Source organism: Chrysochloris asiatica, unplaced genomic scaffold, assembly GCF_000296735.1.
Source record: "Chrysochloris asiatica unplaced genomic scaffold, ChrAsi1.0 scaffold00032, whole genome shotgun sequence".
NCBI classification, from domain to species: Eukaryota; Metazoa; Chordata; class Mammalia; order Afrosoricida; family Chrysochloridae; genus Chrysochloris; species Chrysochloris asiatica.
Genome location: NW_006408550.1, coordinates 8,884,333 through 8,890,920, shown reverse-complemented (window position 1 = coordinate 8,890,920; position 6,588 = coordinate 8,884,333).

The following is a 6,588-nucleotide window of genomic DNA, read 5'->3' as shown; positions in this document are numbered from 1 at the left end:
GAATATGGGAAAATATACTGAGCAGTGCAAAAGGGTCTACACAAAATACATCAGGATAATGATAAGACAGAAGTAAATAAACAGCTGTATGTATCCATTTGTTTTAATAAACAAACAAGAGCATTCCATAGGAAAGAAAGAATATTCTGTGTATATTCTATAATTCACTAATAATGTATCTCCACTTAACCAATGCTGCACTTTGGTTAAGTCTGGAGTGGCTCCATAAGAAAGCAATGAAAACAGCTTCAGTCTCATGTCAAAAAAAGTACAAAAGAAACATATTTGATAAGCACCATGTAAGTGATACTACTATAATCCAAGTATATTAAGAGACAAATATGATCAAGCTTGTTTTAACTTAGCGAATCAAAGCCTACATAAATAATAAGATTACTTTAAAAATCTATGCAAAGGCGAGTATGAATCTGGGCAATGGTTAGAATACTTTGGGTACATTCAATTATTACTAAGGACACTACAAACTCTCTGTTTAAGAAAACATCAGTTAGACTATGACAAAAATACTATTCTATAATTATAACAGAATTTATATTATTTCTAAACTCAACTGTTGCTTATAATTTTCTCTACTAGCAATCATGCCAACAACACTTCTTAGTAGCCTGTGTCCTTGATCACTTATAAGCCAATGGATTCTTTCTGATTTAATTCCAAGCCAGAAAATACACGAGGACTTCCTTCATCCAGTTTTGTATCAACATTACTACATAGCTGCTCTAACATGAGACTGTCAACACAGAAATGGACAAGGGTGATGAGCCAGATCCAGCTTTAGATCATTAAAAATATTACACATAAGATTCTTTTATGTAATTTATTTCTATAGCCCTTACACATCTTCTCTTGATATCTGATCAATTTGTCTGGCTACATTCATTATACTGTCATATGCTCTATGAGTCTCAATCAAACCATGCAGTTATTGTCACCTACTTAAATACACTTTCCATGAAGTATAATTGTAAACAACTACACAAAGATAGTTGCTTTGTGTTTTACAATTCTCCTTTTTACTATATATAACTTATTACTAAAGGTTATCAATGCATTTAATATTCATTCTTCTTCTATTTTTATGGTATGCCACAGCCAACCATCCCCCGCTCATTCAGATTTCTAGAACACTTACAAGGGTGTTTTTCTTTCTTTCTTTAAACACATCTACTCACCATCATCATTGAAAGCAAATAAAACTCCAAATGACAGTTTATGTAGGCACAAACATTTAATAAATCCACTCATAATAATAATAAAGATATCTTTCCTCTACAGAGTATGAATTCTATGCAAACAATTTCCAATTCTATATTCCCATTGCTCTTTATCTCAAAAAGTAAGTTGGGGAATTGTGAAGAACCATTGCAAGTAGTTCATAATTGTTATTTATGTATTTTCTCTTCTTGATTGCTCTATTCTATTATCTACTGTACTAAGTGGCAATATTTTAATAACGTGTGTATCAAAAGTATATAATATACTCATATTTAACTTAAATATTAAAACTTATCTTCTCAAAAATCCTTGTCCTCTTGTACTTAAAAGTGAGCTCTAATGGTGATCTCTAGTTAACTGACTGTCATCTTCTAGCTCAAATGCAGACATATCTGATGTCCACTCTTCATTTTAAGAGTTAGTAAATTAATCCCAATTAAACTTTTCTTTCCCTTAACTTTAGCTAACAATGAAATAGTGAGTTCTGTAAGGAATAACTGGCTTGGATTATTATTTTACATAGACTAGTTAAGTAATTAAAATAAAAGGAGGTAAAACAAACAAAAAAACTTGTAAAAAAACTCTAAAACTTACATACAATTTTATGACCATGATGATCATATTGTTTATAGCTTCATACTCAATCAGCTAATATACATACAAATAAACCACAATCGTAAATTCTGTTTAACAGCATTAAATAGGACATTTAAAAATTCCAGTACACTGAGAATAAACAGCTTATCTATAACTCACAGTGACAGAGAAGATAAACAGACCCCTAACAACATAAAAAACTTTCCCAAGGTATGCCAAAATGCGAACTTGAAAATGAAAATATCTGAAAGCTCATCCTTATCTCAATTTTGACCTCTCTCACAGACAGTTATTAAGCACAGCTCTCCTTACTGCCTAACCCAAACTATGTGAGTTTGGAGAGTTGGCAAAGAGGTTCTTTAAAGGCAAACTTTTGTGTTCTAAAAGTAAATCACTTCAAATACGTGCAGTTGGAAAACGTCCACTTCAACTATGAGACACTAAAGGCTTCAGTTTGTCCTCTTGCCTTATCTGCTATAACTTAAAGACTTTTGCAAGGAAACTCTCAGCAGATTGAGGAGGTAGGTCTTTAAGCACTTCGGAATCCATGATGACTATGCACACACCTTACACACACTCCACACCCACAGGCCTTTACCCTCCCACCCCTTCTGAGAACTCACCAGAGCTGCTTCATATACCTCACATCTCATACGGCTCCCCACCGAGGAGCAAACAGTACTCTAGGAATAATCTTCAAGTTTGAGAAACTGATTGGATTTCAACACGTGGTGAGAGAAAATGTGTGTGTATTTGGGCGGCTAAAGAGAGGGCGAGTATTTCAGAGACCAGCTGTCCATTAAATGGTTTAAATCTGTTGGTTAGAAAGCTGCATAAACAAATACACAGATGGGTCTAGTTCCTTGGGGATTCTGGATCCTGACAAACCTCCCAAACCGTGTCTAGTTCGGCCTTTTATGACTCATGTCTATGCAAAACTGGAACTGATTCCACTTTCAAATGCCCCATAATTGCACTTGTCGTTCCCCTTAAGTTCCTTCTACTCAGTGTTTCCCCACCCTGCCCTATCACAACAGGTGTCCTGAGACACTCACCTAAGAGATCTCAAAGTCTCAGATTAGTAGGGCAACTTTTCCTCCTGCCTCTAAAGAGCCCCAGAGCCCACAGGAAGTGGAGTACCACGAAGACGCTCACCACGTAATCCGGGTGCCCAGGCGCGTTCTGGCCTGGGTGGAGAGGTGAAGGGTCAAGAGGGACGCATGCTGGCAGCGTGCGTGGCCTGCCAGTGGATCCTGCTGGCGCCGCTACCACACGTGCACTGCTGTGAGCGCGAAGGGGCTTCAGGACCTGCGGCTGGCCTGAGTCACAATCACTCCTGGACTCGCGCCTGTCCTGCAGCTTTCCAGGGGCTACCACGGACTTCCAGGTAAAAAGCCCACAGAGAAACCCTCCTTTGCTTCCCAAAGTGTCAGCGTCCCTTTTACTTGCCCTTTCTACCGAATGGGAAATCGCGACTTCACCTCTAACCCACCCACAAAGAGTAAACAGAGACCTTTCCTAAAGCGGAATACAACTAAAAAACAGGCAGATCGATTCCCTGCAAAACGGTCTTGGAACCGCGTGGACGGGGGAAAAGCATGATGGGGCAGCTGTTGAGATGCGCAGTTATCCCGAAGCATCACTAGGAGTAAGGAGTTTCTTACTTGAGAAACAAGAGTGTCCTCTTTCCCGTCCTTCTGGTCCCCAGAGAAGTACTTCTGAAATGACCACTGGCTTGCCCAACTGCCAAACTGCAGACAAGAAGCCTGCACTTGCCCCGTTGAGTAAACAAAGGTCAGCAGTTGGATCAATAAAGTATGTGTTTCTAAACACCAGATGTCTTTACTGTTCTTTCCCTTCCGGGGGGAGGGGGCAGCAAAAAGGAGGAAGAGACAACAAACAAACAAACAAAAAGTAAGGGTAAACAAACACACATCTGGTGTTTCGACACACATTTTCCTCCAGCCACGGTCTCTCAGGATCCCGCAACACTTTGCATATTTAAAACTAAAATTACTCCGTGAGCCAACAGCTATCGCCCCTCTCTCAATTCCCCTTCCCCCATCCCAAAGCAACAGAAAAAGCACAACAAGTGGTAGTGTTGGGTTCGGAATGCGACCCTGAAGCCAGTCGAAATTTGACACATGTCACACTCGGTCCGCCGCGTCGCGCGCATTCGTTGGGGCGAAACTTTGCGGTCGCCGCTGTGCGCGGAGCGGAGTAAAGTCGCTGCCCGGCGTGGAGATGGTTGGGACAGGGCGGGGTACGGAGGTGCGCCGAAGTGAGGGCGAAGAAACTTACCAGGACAGAAGACGCCGTGGGCAGCGTCCCAGGAGGTGGCACCCGCGGCGCAGAGGCAGAAGCCCCTAAACAACACACCCACGCGCCGAGTCCCCGCAGCTGCTGCCACTAGTGGGGGGCGAGTCCGGGGGGGGTGGCGGGGGGCAGAGGAAGCGGCAGCCGGCGGCCGTTGTCGCAGAAATAACCCGGACGCTCGCAAGCGGGTGGCGCGGGATTCCAGCCGGGCGCAGCGGCGGCTGCCGAGCTGCACACGCCGGCGTGTCTCGCGCTTTCTCGGAGGCTCGCGCTGTCTCGCGCTGCCGCTCCCCCCACCCGGTTCTGTGTGTGCGTGTGTGTGTGTGTGTGTGTGTGTGCGCGCGCCTGTGTATGTGTGTGTGTGTGTATGTGTGTGTGTGTTCGCTAGCGGGCGCGCGCACCCGGCCGCGCGCTCCTGTTGTTGGCAATGCAAACTGTACACACACTGCGCACGGAGCAGCCTCTCCACGGAATGGCAGAATGGGGGGAAGGGGCGCCTTGGCGGAGTCTAAAGTACCGCTGGACCACTTGTTTGTTTGGTTTGACTTTGTATTGTTGTTAATCCAAAAAAAGTGGTTTGGGATCAGCTGGTTCGGACGCCTGCCTCTCCCATCCACCACCACCGCCCCCCAACTAGTGTTAGGGAGGGGGAGAGCGGGGCAAAATAGAGTTGGGATTTGCTGTGGAGCCTCCTGGCTGACGTCAGGTCCACCTGCTATGTAAACAAGTCGCTGGAGAACTTGTTTGTTCTGCGCCCTATCTACCCCCACCCCCACCCTTCTCCCCACCTCCTGCTCCGCCTCCTGCCGCTCGCCCCAGACTGCGAGTCGAGGAAGGGGGTGGGGAGGGAGGAGAGAACAAAACCTTATGCTGTATTGGCAAAGCCGAGTTGTGTCTGCTGCTTCTTGGCACTCCCCAAAGTACGGTCCTCTCAGCAGACAGCGCTGTTGGCAAATTAAACTGGGGATTCCACGTGAAGTGCAGAAAGCTTCGAAGGGCTCCAAAGCCCTCGGTGGTGGGGAGTTAAAGTACATGGTAGTCGGGGTGGGAGACAAGGGTGCGATACTACGCTGATTGGCGTTTCTTTGCTCCCTGTGCGCCTCTGCGGCCTGGGGTTGAAAAGGCCGAACGTCATTCTCACTCTTCATTGTTGTCGTGGCTCCAGGCTCACTTGGGCCCAGGAGTTCCTGAGTTTCCCGGTGGTCGCACGGCCGGGGTCTCCTGCTGGGCTCTGGCTGCAGGGTTGCCGGGGTGGGGTAAGGCTTTGTAGGGGCTGAGGTTTCCGTGACAGGCCTTATCTGTGACTGAGGGGAGCCAGTCACCGGAATGAAAGAAGGCGCTGCCTTAGCCCACACTGCGCGCACATCAAGCCTAGGCGCCAGCGCGTGGGATTGCGTGAACCAGCTCAGGGCTGCGAGGTGTGACCCTGATGCCAAGCCCTTGCAGAACCGAGAAAACGACACGGGAGGACGAGACCGGCCCCTGATGGGACGCTGGGATGGGATGGGGTGGAAGGGTCCCTCAGCCTCACTCTTCCCGGAGCCTACAGCCGTTCCTTCCCCTGCCCACAGCCCGCGCCACCCTCCGCCCGCTGAGTTCGTTCGCTGAGCGATCGCCCCAGCCCGCGTCTCTGCTTGGGAAGCAGTCGAGAAATGTGGCTTTCCGAAAGGTGCAGAAACTTTCCTCCAAATAGATGCAGCCAAAAGCCCGTAAAGAGCAGAGACTGGCCCCCCGCTTCCTCCCAGCCCACCTCCCAGTGGAAAGAGCGACTAACTTTGAAGTCTCGGACGGTGGAAACGGAGGAGGGAAATGGTGAATGGAGAGATGAACGAGTAGCATTAACTCCTGCCTTCAAGTCGGTCTTTTTTCCCTTGAAGAGCAGCGCGCCCTTTCTCTAAAGGGCAGACAGGAGCTCACACACTTGGCACCAACTCTTCCCTTCAGAGCCCGCAATCATCCGGTATAGGAGGAAGCCCTGGCGCCCGCATCTGTAAACACACCCTCAGGTTTTCTAGGGAAACCAATTAAATCCATAAGCCATGGGGCTGGTCCAAGGCAGACGGCCCTGCATGGAAGACAAGGACCTAAGTCGAGTTCGACTTGGAATCGGAGCACTGTCTAACATTGTAAAGTCCAAGCAGTCCTTAATTAATCCTCTTATGGGTTGTGGTCTCAGTCTCTAAAAAATGGTCTCTTTTCCCAAATGCAGACTGATCAGTGAGCACATAATTCGAGTATTTTAAAGAGGGGAGCATGGGAGAGAAGAGAGAGCAGTCATTAAAATTAGAGACCTCCAGACCCGAATGACCCTTCTGAACAGTGGGGATCATTTTTTGCAAAGATTCTGCATTGATGTTTCACAAGAAAACCTAAGTAAAAAGCAGATTCTCAGAATTAACCTGAATCTCTTTTGTAAGAAAGAAAAAGCAAGCGGCGTCG